Source organism: Pelophylax lessonae (assembly GCF_965119305.1).
Source record: "Pelophylax lessonae genome assembly, chromosome: 10".
Lineage (NCBI taxonomy): Eukaryota > Metazoa > Chordata > Amphibia > Anura > Ranidae > Pelophylax > Pelophylax lessonae.
Genome location: NC_138777.1, coordinates 4,911,077 through 4,927,287, shown reverse-complemented (window position 1 = coordinate 4,927,287; position 16,211 = coordinate 4,911,077). Strand labels below are relative to the sequence as shown.

The window sequence follows — 16,211 nt, the reverse complement described above, 5'->3', positions numbered from 1 at the left end:
CCCCCCCAAAATCCATACCAGACCCGTATCCGAGCATGCAGCCTGGCAGGTCAGGAAACGGGGGGGATGAGCGACCGCCCCCCCTCCTGAACCATACCAGGCCACATTCCCTCAACATGGGGGGGTGGGTGCTTTGGGCCAGGAGGGGCTCTGCTCCTGCACCCCAAGCACCTTATCCTCATGTTGATGGGGACAAGGGCCTCTTCCTGACGACCCTGGGCTGTGGTTGTCGGGAGTATGCAGGTGGGGGGCTTTTCAGAAACTGGAAGCCCCCTTTAACAAAGGGGCCCCCAGATCCTGCGCCCTCCCCTGTGTGAATGGGTATCTGGTACATCATACCCCTACCCATTCACCAAGAAAGTAAAAACCACAGGTTTTTTGACAAGGGAGGGTAGCAGACTCTTGACTTCTGATGGTTTGGGGGGGGGGGGGGGTTGCTCTTGACATCTTATGTAAGGGTGGTTGGGGTCCTCTGGACATCTAGTCTTACAGCTACAACTGGCCCTTTGAGGGCAACCATAATGCTGATGCAGCCTGCACTTAAATTGAGTTTGACTCCTCTGGGCTGGAGGAATGCCTTTCTGATGCCTTATTGCAGAACTTGAACTTGGATAGGAGTGGGGTAACTTTGGGATATTCTAGTAACTTTAATAGCAACTTCTATTCTACTCCTATTATTGTGAGCAGAGACCTTGCACAAGGAATTTGTGGACTGAGAGGTCCAAGGACACCTCCTTCCAATTTCTTCCAGGCACCACTCCAGTGATACAGTACCAAACCAGATCCCCAGATGAAGGCTCCTTCAGTCAGCTCCAGTAAATTTTAGCAGATTAGGTCCCCCATCTATTCTAGCCAGGACCTTGATGAACAGCAGACACATGGCAAGCCTGCCCGGGTGGGCATCAGTACTTCCTTCAGGCTGGGATCTTCTCCTTTTGGACAAGAACCCATCTCAGAGTATTTATGCTCCTTCCCAGCCATCTTCTGGGTACCTCTCCCCAGGGATTGGCCAGGGCTGCAAACATATTCAGGAGCTAATTGTACTCTTCCATCCCGCTATTTTCCAGAACCTTTCCAGACAGACGGGGAAGCAGTCAACACTGCAGCCATTGAAACACAAAACAGACCAAAACAATAACATGTAGCTCGACTGATTACAATGGGCCAGTAACTGAATTTATCTAACCCAGCACTGGTCTAGAAGGGTGCCAGTGGCGGCCCGTCCATTGGGGATGCAGGGGCGCCGCCCCCCCTATCCATGTGTCTGGCCCCCTAATCTACATGCAGAAAGCACGTGATTGGAGCCAGAGGCAATAGGCATCAAAAAAGGGTGGGCTCGGGGAGCAGAGCACTGTGCCCTGAGCCCACCTGGTTGTGTGACCATAGCAAATGAATATTCAGGGTGATGCTCAGGGTGAGTGAGCCGGCGACAGGGAAGGGGGGGGGGCTATGGCATGCGGGCTGGTGTGGTCCGTCTGCCCCCGGACCATGGAGCACCAACCGCCACTGGAGGGTGCTGCATACATTTGCCCAAAAAACTACATAGGGCATACATAGTATGCCCTCTCCCTCCCCCCTACTGCTTTTACCTGCAATCAGACCACCTAGAGCCCAGTGTGAACATGGCAAATTACGCCCCCCCCCCCCCCAAAGATGTATGAGCGTTATGTGTCAGCAAACACCCCCCCCCCCAACAAAATAAAAATTTAACACTAACCTGCATGCTTACCCCCCCTAGCATAAATTCCCCCTCCTCCCAGTACAAATCCGCTCCCTGCTGAAATTTTCTTCCCAGCATAAATATCTCCCCCCCCTCCCCCAACCCCCCAGCACAAAGCCTCTCATTCCCCAAATGCCCCCAGCACAAATCCACCCTCCCTGAAAAAAATCCCCACCCCCTCCTAGTACAAATCCTGTACCCCTCAAATTTCCCCTCTGAGCAAAAATCCTCTCCCCCCACTCCAAATACCCCCCCCACCACCACAAATTCTCCCCAATCCCCTGTCCTAGCACAATTTCCCCCCCCCCCCTCCCAAATTTATCCTCCTAGCATAAATACCCCCAATTATCCCTGCTAGCACAAATCCCCCCCCCCCCAAGAAATAAAAAATTTAAATTCCCCTCCTAGCACACACCTCCCCAACCCCCCCACCACCACCACCACCATCATCATCCGCATCGCCACCATATTGCCTTTTCTAGCATAACCTCCCAAAATTCTCCCTTCTGACACAAACCTTCTTCCCCGATTCCCCCCTCCCAACATAAATCCCCTCCAATCACCACTCCTAGCACACCTCCCCAAATTTCCCCTCCTATAACAATTTTTTTCCCCTGCTGCCCCCCCAAATCCCCACCCCCCAACCTCCTTGTGGTGCTCCCCGAACCTCACATGATACCACAGTGCCCCCCCCCCCCCGCCCACCCCTTGTCCTGGCCCTGCCCGGGACTTGCTGAGAAGTACAACGGCACCTGCTGGTTCTGCTGTCAAGAACTGACCTCCCTAACCCTAATTCCGATTGGCTCAGATCGCTGCCCCTCCCTCTCGCAGTGCGGGTCACAGGAGGCTGGTATGAATACAGACGCTGGTATTTTTGGTAGTTCTATGTAAAACGTAATGGAATTTTTTATTTTTTTTTTGAATGGCAACCCAATGCCCTATGGCACCTGTGTTGTAGCATGGCAGTGCGTTGGGTTAGGAAGAAAGGGTCAGGTGCATTTTGTTTTTTAGCACATTGCTGTGCATTGGAAGCCCATTCATTATGATGCAACGCAGGTTACCCCCTGACATAACGAGTGTTAATGCATGTGCATTAACCCAAAAACATGCCATTTGGCCATTGGCCAGTTCTCTTTTTGGGTCTAAAATGAGCCAACTTGAAGCCATGTGAAGTCAGGAGGATTGCTTGCTTTGACCAGGCCATTTATGGACACGTTCTTTAGGATCAGACCTGTCCATTCTGCGTGTTTCTCGGTCTGGTCTTTACTTTATTGTGTCATCCGGTGAAGTAAATCCACCCCCCCCCCATTCCGGGGCCCCAGAAAAGGAGAACCCCCCGGGGGACAATGAGCAGCTCTGGACTGCTCCAGCTGTTGGTGTCAGTCCGCCGTCTGAGCCAAACATGGAAGTGAGACCAAGTCAATTACTCCTCCGCAACATGGAAAACTCAGCGGGATCCTGATTGGAAACACATTGTCTGGTCAGCAGTCAGCGAGATTTAGAAATAAGACACTTTTTTGGCCGCCGACCAAAAGTTATTTTTATAAAGTAGATCAGAAAAGTTCACAAAACACAGAAGATAAGAGCTGGTGGACGTCGGTCTTCGTAACCTCCGGAAGGTGCTCTCCCGGCACACAGTCGGTTTTCCGATTCACCGATTTCCATCGTCCTCCCGAACAATCTCCATTAGATTCTCATATTCCCGAGGTATCCGCACTTTGGGGCTTTTCATTTCTCTATCTCTGAGTGGTGGATGCTCGGTGGTGGATGCTTGGTGTATATAAAGAGAAAAAATAAATCCAAAAAGGCTAAATATGTTTCAGGTGCATCGAAACAAAAGACGTTCAATGTAATGTAGGTTGTTTTCTTTATAAATCACCCACAGTCTAGAGTAGAAAAGGTTGTTCCTTGTCAGAGAAGGACCCTTGGCTCTCTGTATGAAAGCAGTGGTCTCTCTGCAGAGGTCCAACACACTCACTGAGGAGTCAGAGTTCACCAACAGAGAGCATGAGCTTTGCTGGTTGCATTGGACTTCTGCAGAGAGACTGCTGCTTTCACACCAAGTTTCGGGTGGACGTAGTGAAAGCACTATGATATGGATGGTACTCCGCCCTTTATGTGTAGTCAGGGGAGCGACGCTTTGTGTGTCCATTGCAAATCATTATCTAAACCCAAGCGTACCGCTATTCAGTGTATTGTTTTCCACCAGCTACACCTGAATTCTTGTCTGGCATTGAGAGAAAAGTAGCAACAAACAATTAATCTAAACAGGAAACATTGTCGTCTGTGTCCCTGCTGGGAAGATTCCCTATGTGGTTCACTCCCTTCTCTTCACAGGATGGTGGGGGATCCCATGTTCTTCAGGTCTTCCTCCAGCCTTACCTCATGTCAGCTTCCGCTGTACTGCTGCCTCCCTGTGTTTCCTGTGCAGAGTATGCCCCTGTGTCTCCTAGTGTATTCTCATGTCACCCAGTGTGCTTCTGTATGTTCTGGTATATGCCCCTGTGCCTCCGGTGCACCCCCTTATCCCCAAGTGTGCCTTGTGTACCCCCAGTGCACCCCTGTTCCTCCACTGCACCCCTGTGTCTTCTTGTGTGCCCCACCTTATCCACTGCACCCCTGTGTCTTCTTGTGTGCCCCACATTATCCACTGCACCCCTGTGTCTTCTTGTGTTCCCCACCTTATCCAATGCACCCCTGTGCCTCCACTGCACCCCTGTGTCTTCTTGTGTTCCCCACCTTATCCAATGCACCCCTGTGCCTCCACTGCACCCCTGTGTCTTCTTGTGTGCCCCACCTTATCCACTGCACCCCTGTGTCTTCTTGTGTGCCCCACCTTATCCAATGCACCCCTGTGCCTCCACTGCACCCCTGTGTCTTCTTGTGTGCCCCACCTTATCCACTGCACCCCTGTGTCTTCTTGTGTTCCCCACCTTATCCAATGCACCCTTGTGCCTCCACTGCACTCCTGTGTTGTCTTGTGTGCCCCACCTTATCCACTGCACCCCTGTGTCTTCTTGTGTGCCCCACCTTATCCACTGCACCCCTGTGTCTTCTTGTGTGCCCCACCTTATCCAATGCACCCCTGTGCCTCCACTGCACCCCTCTGTCTTCTTGTATTCCCCACCTTATCCAATGCACCCTTGTGCCTCCACTGCACTCCTGTGTCGTCTTGTGTGCCCCACCTTATCCACTGCACCCCTGTGTCTTCTTGTGTGCTCCACCTCATCCACTGCACCCCTGTGTCTTCTTGTGTGCCCCACCTTATCCAATGAACCCCTGTGCCTCCACTGCTCCCCTGTGTCTTCTTGTGTGCCCCACCTTATCCACTGCACCCCTCTGCCTTCTTGTGTGCTCCATCTAATTCAATGCACCCCTGTGCCTCCACTGCACCCCTGTGTCTCCACTGCACCCCTGTGTCTTCTTGTTTGCTCAATCTTCTCCAATGCACCCTTGTGCCTCCAGTGCACCCCCGTGTCTTCTTATGCACCCCATCTTATCCAATGCACCCCTGTGCCTCCAGTGTACCCCGTGTCTTCTTGTGCACCTTTATCATATCCATTGCACACCTGTGTCTCCAGTGTACCCCTGTGTTACCCAGTGTGCTCCTGTGCCCAAATACGCCCTGGTGTACCCCTGTGCCTCACCAGGTATATACTTTTCTAAGTGGAAACAGACCCCTGTGATTGAAAACCTCCTGGTGGGGGTCTATCCTCTTGCTTTGGGGAAATCTCCTCTTACTTTCTGCTGTGTCCTTGGGACAAGAAATGAAGAGAGATCTTCGGGACACAGAAAAAAACAAACCTGCCAGGGGGCTTAACCCTTCACTAATCTATCTACAAATAAAAGAAAAAAAAAGTTTTGGTTTCCATCCAGTTTAATTAGGAAGCTCACATTCATATTGTACATTATATTAAATAAATAAGTTGAGCAGACCATGGCCTCCATTGATCTGGTTACTCATCGTCTGTCCGCCGCTCACTTCCCAGGTGCAGACCCAACTCTGCCAAAATCATCAACTCCGCACAGGTCCGATAATGTCATGTTTGTGCTATGTGCGGTTTTATGTCGGCGAAGCTCAAACATCTAATCTATAGCATCCGGCACATCTGTGCGAATAAACAGCGATTGGGGGTCACCACGAGGTCAGACAGGGACCCTTGTTTCATCCTCTCCCACATATCTGCAGGAATACATACCGGAGGGCTGTCTGAGGAGATCTGGAGAAATTCAAATATTAGAAATTGTATTCTGTGACTAGAGGAGCAGATCGCAGGGTGACCGATCCCCAGTCCCTGTGTGTGCATCATCCTGCGGATCGCACACTGGAAGGGCTACACAGTAATATAAAGGTAGCGGGGACGGTCATTGCAATGCATCAGGTTGTAATAAATATGCATGCTGTAGTTTGATTAAACTGAACCAAACGGGTACGTTTATAAACGGCCTGGTGTACAAGCAAGCTGCAACTGGACCCGTCAACTTCCTATTCCATATAGCTATTGCTTTCCAGAGCTGGTGAAGGCATTTCAGGTAAAAGTAATCTGGGTGGCTCTAGAATCACCTGATCACTTTATGGGGCCCTGAAGGTATGCCACCCACGCCCAAACCCCAACCTCACCCTCCAGTGGTGGTTCCAAGGCATGGTCGCCCTGTTTTTTTTTTTTTTTTTTTCCATTCTACATGCCTAGGGCAGCCTAATAATTTCAGAGGACTGCCCTACACTCTGCAAATGCTCCAACATAGTTCATGTACCCTTTTGGGCGCTGAGCTTTGAGTGTTTTTTTTTTAACCATGCGTTTGTTGTGCATTTTGACACAAGCAAAAATGCACAGCAGACTTGGTAGACCTGCAGGAGATGAGGTTTCTGGAGGAAGCTGGGGGCAAATATTGGGGATTGGGTCCTTTTTTGGAGGGGATTTTTGGTCTCTCCAGGAGGCTGAGGGCTTTGCAGGGGCAATGTGGAAGACTGGAGGATACAGCGGGCCGCTGGGAGACACGGCTGGGGGTTCTATAGGGTTCTGGAGGCTCTGCAGGATGCAAGGGGGAGTACTGTGAGAGGTTGTCAGGCACTGTGGGCTACTACCAGAGGCTGGGTGGCTCTATGGGAGTTGGGAGTCATTGTTGGAGGTTGTTGGGCACTCTGGGCCACTATGGGAGGCTGGGTGGCACTAGGGATTTTGGGAGGCACTGTTGGAGGTTGTTGGGCCCTCTGGGCCATTATGGGAGGTTGGGTGGCACTTTGGGATCTTGAAGGCACTGTGAGAGGTTGTTGGGTACTCTAGGCCACTATGGGAGGTTGGGTGGCACTATGATTTTTGGGAGGCATTGTGAGAGGTTGTCAGGCACTGTGGGCTACTACCAGAGGCTGGGTGGCTCTATGGGAGTTGGGAGTCATTGTTGGAGGTTGTTGGGCACTCTGGGCCACTATGGGAGGCTGGGTGGCACTAGGGATGTTGGGAGGCACTGTTGGAGGTTGTTGGGCCCTCTGGGCCATTATGGGAGGTTGGGTGGCACTTTGGGATCTTGAGGGCACTGTGAGAGGTTGTTGGGTACTCTAGGCCACTATGGGAGGTTGGGTGGCACTATGATTTTTGGGAGGCATTGTTAGAGGTTGTTTGGCCCTGTGGGAAACTATGGGAGGTTGGGTGGCACAAGGGACATTGGGAGGCATTGTTGGAGGTTGCGGGGCACTCTAGGCCACTTTGGGAGGTTGGATGGCCCTTTGGGATCTTGAGGGCACTGTGAGAGGTTGTTGGGCACTTTGGCTCACTATGCGAGGTTGGGAGGCACTGTTAGAGGTTTTTGGGTACTCTGGGCCACTATGGGAGGTTGGGTGGCACTATGAATTTTGGGAGGCATTGTGAGAGATTGTTTGGCCCTGTGGGACACTAGGTAGGGTTGGGTGGCCCAAGGGATGATGGAAGGCATTGTTGGAGGTTGTTGGGCACTCTGTGCCACTATGGGAGGTTGGGTGGCACTATGGGAGTTGGGAGGATAGGTCGTAGGTTAGGCGATCTGCAGCTAACTGGAGGCCTGGGAGGAAGGAGGCTGCAGCCAGGTGTTCTGCCGAAAACTGCAACTCGCCAACATCTCCACCAACGTCACTTCCGGTGACTCTACAGCAGGAATAATTGGAGATTTCGACGAGTTGCGGATTTTACAGACCACCGGCAGCCTGTACACTCCGGTACATGCTATAATGACTGGTTATTGTTGGTAACGGATGCTACTAACCAACAACATGGCTGCCTCTAAGGCGGCAACAACTTTTTTCCTCCTTACCCGGTGTTCTTTGAAAAGAAGCAATTACTCGTGTACCATAGTGTATTGACTGCCGGTGGTCTGTGAAAACAGCAACTCGTCTACATCTCCGATTTATTCCTGAAAAAGAATCACCAGAAGTGACGCGGTTGGAGATTTTGGCGAGTTTGAGTTTTCGGCAGAACACCAGCAGTTGAGATCTCCTGCTCCAGAGGCTGTAGTGGATGACAAACCCAGGAGGTCCACAATGTCTCAGATGCTACAACCACTTTGATCCCAAACTCCCCCGTTCTAATGCTCGATCGAACAACTGAGCCTCTTGACCAATGTGTTTGGCTGTTGTCACATGATTTGCTGACTGACTATATACACTGCTCAAAAAAATTAAAGGAACACTTTGAAAACACATCAGATCTCAATGGGGGAAAAATATCATGCTGGATATCTATACCGGTATGGACTGGGTAATGTGTTAGGATCTATACTGGTATGGGCTGGGTAATGTGTTAGGATCTATACTGGTATGGACTGGGTAATGTGCTAGGATCTATACTGGTATGGACTGGGTAATGTGCTAGGATCTATACTGGTATGGACTGGGTAATGTGTTAGGATCTATACTGGTATGGACTGGGTAATGTGTTAGGATCTATACTGGTATGGGCTGGGTAATGTGTTAGGATCTATACTGGTATGGACTGGGAAATGTGTTAGGATCTATACTGGTATGGACTGGGTAATGTGCTAGGATCTATACTGGTATGGACTGGGTAATGTGTTAGGATCTATACTGGTATGGACTGGGTAATGTGTTAGGATCTATACTGGTATGGGCTGGGTAATGTGTTAGGATCTATACTGGTATGGACTGGGAAATGTGTTAGGATCTATACTGGTATGGACTGGGAAATGTGTTAGGATCTATACTGGTATGGACTGGGTAATGTGTTAGGAAGGAAAGGATGTCACATTGTTTGATGGAAATGAAAATTATCACCCTACAGAGGGCTGAATTCAAAGACACCCCGAAAATCAAAGTGAAAAAATGATGCAGCAGGCGAGTCCATTTTGCTGAAATTTGATTACAGTAACTCAGAATGGTCCTCAGTAGTTTGTATGCATGCCTGACAATGTCGGGGCATGCTCCTAATGAGATGATGAATAGTGTCCTGGGGTATTTCTTCCCATATCTGGACCAGGACATCACTGAGCTCCTGAACAGACTGAGGTGCAACCTGGCGGCGTTGGATGGACCAAAAATAATGTCCCAGAGGTGTTCTATTGGACTTGGGTCAGGAGAGGGTGGGGGCCATTCAATGGTATGAATTCCTTCATCCTCCAGGAACTGGCAGCATACTCTCACCACATGAGGCTGGGCATTGTTGTGCACCAGGAGGAACCCAGGACCCACTGCACCAGTGTAGGGTCTGACAATGGGTCCAAGGATTTCATCCCGATACCTAATGGCAGTCAAGGTGCCATTGTCTAGCCTGAAGAGGTCTGTGCGTCCCTCCATGGATTTGCCTCCCCAGACCATCACTGACCCACCACCCAACCAGTCATGCTGAACGATGCTACAGGCAGCATAACGTTCTCCATGGCTTCTCCAGACCCTTTCACGTCTGTCACATGTGCTCAGGTTGACCCTGCTCTCATCTGTGAAAAGCACAGGGCGCCAGTAGAGGACCTCCCAATTCTGGTGTTCAATGGCAAATGCCAATCGAGCTCCACGGTGCCAGGCAGTGAGCACAGAGCCCACTAGAGGACGTTGGACCCTCAGGCCACCTTCATGAAGTCTGTTTCTGATTGTTTGGTCAGAGACATTCACACCAGTGGCCTGCTGGAGGTCATTTTGTAGGGCTCTGGCAGAGCTCATCCTGTTCCTCCTTGCACAAAGGAGCAGATACCGGTCCTGCTGATGGATTAAGGACCTTCTACGGCCCTGTCCAGATCTCCTAGAGTAACTGCCTGTCTCCTGGAATCTCCTCCATGCTCCTGAGACTGTGCTGGGAGACACAGCAAGGCTTCTGGCAATGACACGCATTGATAGGCCATCCTGGAGGAGTTGGACTGGCTGTGCAACCTCTATAGGGTCCAGGTATGGCCTCATGCTACCAGTAGTGACACTGACCCCCTCTATAGGGTCCAGGTATGGCCTCATGGTGCCAGTAGTGACACTGACCCCCTCTATAGGGTCCAGGTATGGCCTCATGCTACCAGTAGTGACACTGACCCCCCTCTATAGGGTCCAGGTATGGCCTCATGCCACCAGTAGTGACACTGACCCCCTCTATAGGGTCCAGGTATGGCCTCATGCTACCAGTAATGACACTGACCCCTTCTATAGGGTCCAGGTATGACCTCCTACTATCAGTAGTGACACTGACCCCCTCTATAGGGTCCAGGTATGACTTCATACTACCAGTAGTGACACTGACCCCCTCTATAGGGTCCAGGTATGGCCTCATACTACCAGTAGTGACACTGCCCCCCTCTATAGGGTCCAGGTATGACCTCATACTACCAGTAGTGACACTGACCCCCCTCTATAGGGTCCAGGTATGACCTCCTACTACCAGTAGTGACACTGACCCCCCTCTATAGGGTCCAGGTATGACCTCATACTACCAGTAGTGACACTGACCCCCCTCTATAGGGTCCAGGTATGACCTCATACTACCAGTAGTGACACTGACCCCCTCTATAGGGTCCAGGTATGACCTCATACTACCAGTAGTGACACTGACCCCCTCTATAGGGTCCAGGTATGACCTCATGCTGCCAGTGGTGGCACTGACCCCCTCTATAGGGTCCAGGTATGGCCTCATGCTACCAGTAGTGACACTGACCCCCTCTATAGGGTCCAGGTATCTCCTCATCCTACTAGTAGTGACACTGACCCCCTCTATAGGGTCCAGGTATGGCCTCATCCTACCAGTAGTGACACTGACCCCTCTATAGGGTCCAGGTATGGCCTCATGCTACCAGTAGTGACACTGACCCCCTCTATAGGGTCCAGGTATGACCTCATACTACCAGTAGTGACACTGACCCCCTCTATAGGGTCCAGTTATGGCCTCATACTACCAGTAGTGACACTGACCCCCTCTATAGGGTCCAGGTATCTCCTCATACTACCAGTAGTGACACTGACCCCCTCTATAGGGTCCAGGTATGGCCTCATCCTACCAGTAGTGACACTGACCCCCCCCCCTCTATAGGGTCCAGGTATGGCCTCATGCTACCAGTAGTGACACTGACCCCCCTCTATAGGGTCCAGGTATGGCCTCATACTACCAGTAGTGACACTGACCCCTCTATAGGGTCCAGGTATGGCCTCATGCTACCAGTAGTGACACTGACCCCCCTCTATAGGGTCCAGGTATGGCCTCATACTACCAGTAGTGACACTGACCCCCCCCCCCCCCCTCTAGAGGGTCCAGGTATGGCCTCATCCTACCAGTAGTGACACTGACCCCCTCTATAGGGTCCAGGTATGACCTCATGCTGCCAGTGGTGGCACTGACCCCCTCTATAGGGTCCAGGTATGGCCTCATGCTACCAGTAGTGACACTGACCCCCTCTATAGGGTCCAGGTATCTCCTCATCCTACTAGTAGTGACACTGACCCCCTCTATAGGGTCCAGGTATGGCCTCATCCTACCAGTAGTGACACTGACCCCTCTATAGGGTCCAGGTATGGCCTCATGCTACCAGTAGTGACACTGACCCCCTCTATAGGGTCCAGGTATGACCTCATGCTACCAGTAGTGACACTGACCCCCTCTATAGGGTCCAGGTATGGCCTCATACTACCAGTAGTGACACTGACCCCCTCTATAGGGTCCAGGTATCTCCTCATACTACCAGTAGTGACACTGACCCCCTCTATAGGGTCCAGGTATGGCCTCATCCTACCAGTAGTGACACTGACCCCCCCCCCCCCCTCTATAGGGTCCAGGTATGGCCTCATGCTACCAGTAGTGACACTGACCCCCCTCTATAGGGTCCAGGTATGGCCTCATGCTACCAGTAGTGACACTGACCCCCTCTATAGGGTCCAGGTATGGCCTCATCCTACCAGTAGTGACACTGACCCCTCTATAGGGTCCAGGTATGGCCTCATGCTACCAGTAGTGACACTGACCCCCTCTATAGGGTCCAGGTATGACCTCATACTACCAGTAGTGACACTGACCCCCTCTATAGGGTCCAGGTATGGCCTCATACTACCAGTAGTGACACTGACCCCCTCTATAGGGTCCAGGTATCTCCTCATACTACCAGTAGTGACACTGACCCCCTCTATAGGGTCCAGGTATGGCCTCATCCTACCAGTAGTGACACTGACCCCCCCCCCTCTATAGGGTCCAGGTATGGCCTCATGCTACCAGTAGTGACACTGACCCCCTCTATAGGGTCCAGGTATGACCTCATACTACCAGTAGTGACACTGACCCCCTCTATAGGGTCCAGGTATGGCCTCATACTACCAGTAGTGACACTGACCCCCTCTATAGGGTCCAGGTATCTCCTCATACTACCAGTAGTGACACTGACCCCCTCTATAGGGTCCAGGTATGGCCTCATCCTACCAGTAGTGACACTGACCCCCCCCCCCTCTATAGGGTCCAGGTATGGCCTCATGCTACCAGTAGTGACACTGACCCCCCTCTATAGGGTCCAGGTATGGCCTCATACTACCAGTAGTGACACTGACCCCTCTATAGGGTCCAGGTATGGCCTCATGCTACCAGTAGTGACACTGACCCCCCTCTATAGGGTCCAGGTATGGCCTCATACTACCAGTAGTGACACTGACCCCCCCCCCCTCTAGAGGGTCCAGGTATGGCCTCATCCTACCAGTAGTGACACTGACCCCCCTCTATAGGGTCCAGGTATGGCCTCATACTACCAGTAGTGACACTGACCCCTCTATAGGGTCCAGGTATGACCTCATACTACCAGTAGTGACACTGACCCCCCTCTATAGGGTCCAGGTATGGCCTCATACTACCAGTAGTGACACTGACCCCCCTCTATAGGGTCCAGGTATGGCCTCATGCTACCAGTAGTGACACTGACCCCCCTCTATAGGGTCCAGGTATGACCTCATACTACCAGTAGTGACACTGACCCCCTCTATAGGGTCCAGGTATGGCCTCATGCTACCAGTAGTGACACTGACCCCCCTCTATAGGGTCCAGGTATGGCCTCATCCTACCAGTAGTGACACTGACCCCCCTCTATAGGGTCCAGGTATGACCTCATACTACCAGTAGTGACAGTGACCCCAGCCAAATGCAAAACTATTGACAAACAATAAGAAAATATGAGTAGGGAAAAGTGTTAGTGGCCTCCACCTGTAAAACCATTCATTCCTGTTTTGGAGGTCGTCTCATTGTTGCCCATTTACTGCACCTGTTCATTTCATTGCCACCAAAGCAGCTGAAACTGATTAACAACCCCCTCTGCTACTTAACTGACCAGATCAATATCCCAGGAGTTTAACTGACTTGATGCTTTACTCTGATTATAAAGTGTTCCTTTCATTTTTTTGAGCGGTGTACATTAAAGAGCCGGCGTACCTAATATTGGAAAGGTTGTGGGATTTCCCCTATTCCGGGGTTATATAGGCGGGGTGTCACTTGCAGATGGCGTCTTGCTGACTTGTGTAAGTGAAACGTACAAATTCCGAGCGTTTGAATGACGAGTCCTGGTGCGGTTCCTGCTGCTGGCAATGGAATCTCTCCCTGTAGGAGGGGCTCTGCCCTCCTCTCTGCTGTGGACTGCTGAGACGGGGGGGGGGGGTGGGGGGGTGGGGAGCCTTTCTGCTGCTGCACAGAGGAGTGCAGGATCTGGCAAAGGATTTCTGTCCTCTCTGCTGCCAACTACAGAGACCAGGTGGGGGCAGAGACAAGGGGGGTGCCACAGCTGCAGGAGAGGTGCGAGGGCCACATGAAATGGCCTGGAGGGCCGCATTCGGCCCGCGGGCCTTGTGTTTGATACATGTGCTTTAGGGGTAACTCTTCCCTTCTGGAATGGAACATATGAAGGAATCAAAAAAATGTAAAAATATTAACCGCTTCCGGAGCGCCTGCCGCAGTTTTACATCACTACTTTGACGTTAAATACCGGGGTTATGGCAGCAGACAGCAGATACAGTGCCTTGCGAAAGTATTCGCCCCCCTTGAACGTTTCGACCTTTTGCCACATTTCAGGCTTCAAACATAAAGATATAAAACTGTAATTTTTTGTGAAGAATCAACAACAAGTGGGACACAATCATGAAGTGGAACGAAATTTATTGGATATTTCAAACTTTTTTAACAAATAAAAAAAACTGAAAAATTGGGCGTGCAAAATTATTCAGCCCCCTTAAGTTAATACTTTGTAGCGCCACCTTTTGCTGCGATTACAGCTGTAAGTCGCTTGGGGTATGTCTCTATCAGTTTTGCACATCGAGAGACTGAAATTTTTGCCAATTCCTCCTTGCAAAACAGCTCGAGCTCAGTGAGGTTGGATGGAGAGCGTTTGTGAACAGCAGTTTTCAGTTCTTTCCACGGATTCTCGATTGGATTCAGGTCTGGACTTTGACTTGGCCATTCTAACACCTGGATATGTTTATTTGTGAACCATTCCATTGTAGATTTTGCTTTATGTTTTGGATCATTGTCTTGTTGGAAGACAAATCTCCGTCCCAGTCTCAGGTCTTTTGCAGACTCCATCAGGTTTTCTTCCAGAATGGTCCTGTATTTGGCTCCATCCATCTTCCCATCAATTTTAACCATCTTCCCTGTCCCTGCTGAAGAAAAGCAGGCCCAAACCATGATGCTGCCACCACCATGTTTGACAGTGGGGATGGTGTGTTCAGGGTGATGAGCTGTGTTGCTTTTACGCCAAACATAACGTTTTGCATTGTTGCCAAAAAGTTTGATTTTGGTTTCATCTGAGCAGAGCTCCTTCTTCCACATGTTTGGTGTCTCCCAGGTGGCTTGTGGCAAACTTTAAACAACACTTTTTATGGATATCTTTAAGAAATGGCTTTCTTCTTGCCACTCTTCCATAAAGGCCAGATTTGTGCAGTATACGACTGATTGTTGTCCTATGGACAGAGTCTCCCACCTCAGCTGTAGATCTCTGCAGTTCATCCAGAGTGATCATGGGCCTCTTGGCTGCATCTCTGATCAGTCTTCTCCTTGTATGAGCTGAAAGTTTAGAGGGACGGCCAGGTTTTCGTAGATTTGCAGTGGTCTGATATTCCTTCCATTTCAATATTATCGCTTGCACAGAGCTCCTTGGGATGTTTAAAGCTTGGGAAATCTTTTTGTATCCAAATCCGGCTTTAAACTTCTCCACAACAGTATCTCGGACCTGCCTGGTGTGTTCCTTGTTCTTCATGATGCTCTCTGCGCTTTAAACTGACCTCTGAGACTATCACAGTGCAGGTACATTTATACGGAGACTTGATTACACACAGGTGGATTCTATTTATCATCATTAGTCATTTAGGTCCACATTGGATCATTCAGAGATCCTCACTGAACTTCTGGAGAGAGTTTGCTGCACTGAAAGTAAAGGGGCTGAATAATTTTGCACGCCCAATTTTTCCGTTTTTTTATTTAACAAAGTTTGAAATATCCAATAAATTTCGTTCCACTTCATGATTGTGTCCCACTTGTTGTTGATTCTTCACAAAAAATTACAGTTTTATATCTTTATGTTTGAAGCCTGAAATGTGGCAAAAGGTCGCAAAGTTCAAGGGGGGCGAATACTTTCGCAAGGCACTGTAGCTGCCATTATCTCGGTATTTTTTTCAGGCGACAACCGTGGCAAAATCGCGCCACGTTTAGGGTGCCATTGCAAGTCACGGAATCACACGGGCATCCCGCGACTTGCAATGGTTCGGGATTGCGGGCAGAATTGCGGCATTTCTGTCCGCGATACGAGACTTCTATATGTGATTGGACCCTAAATGATGGCAGTGTGTCCGGGGGACGATGGGAACGGCGGTGCCCCTCGCAGGGAACGCGCTCCAGCTGGTGGATCTCAGGGCCGCGTCTCCTGCCTTCTCCTCCTTTTGTGTGTTTTTTAGGGAATATAAAAAAAAAGAGCAGAGTTGGGATTCGGGACGCGGTGCCAGATTCCAGCTGCAGAAGGGAATGACTCACTCAGGAATCTCCGGGAGATTTTGTGCCGAGCGCGCTCACGTCTCCCGACTTCTTTC

The 16,211-nt window shown here is 50.5% G+C and overlaps 1 protein-coding gene across 1 annotated transcript in view; it reads left to right on the top strand.

The window, feature by feature from the left end:
- Positions 1-16,211, top strand: part of DENND2B (DENN domain containing 2B) — a 151,973-nt gene that overhangs the window by 90,695 nt on the left and 45,067 nt on the right. The window lies entirely within an intron of this gene.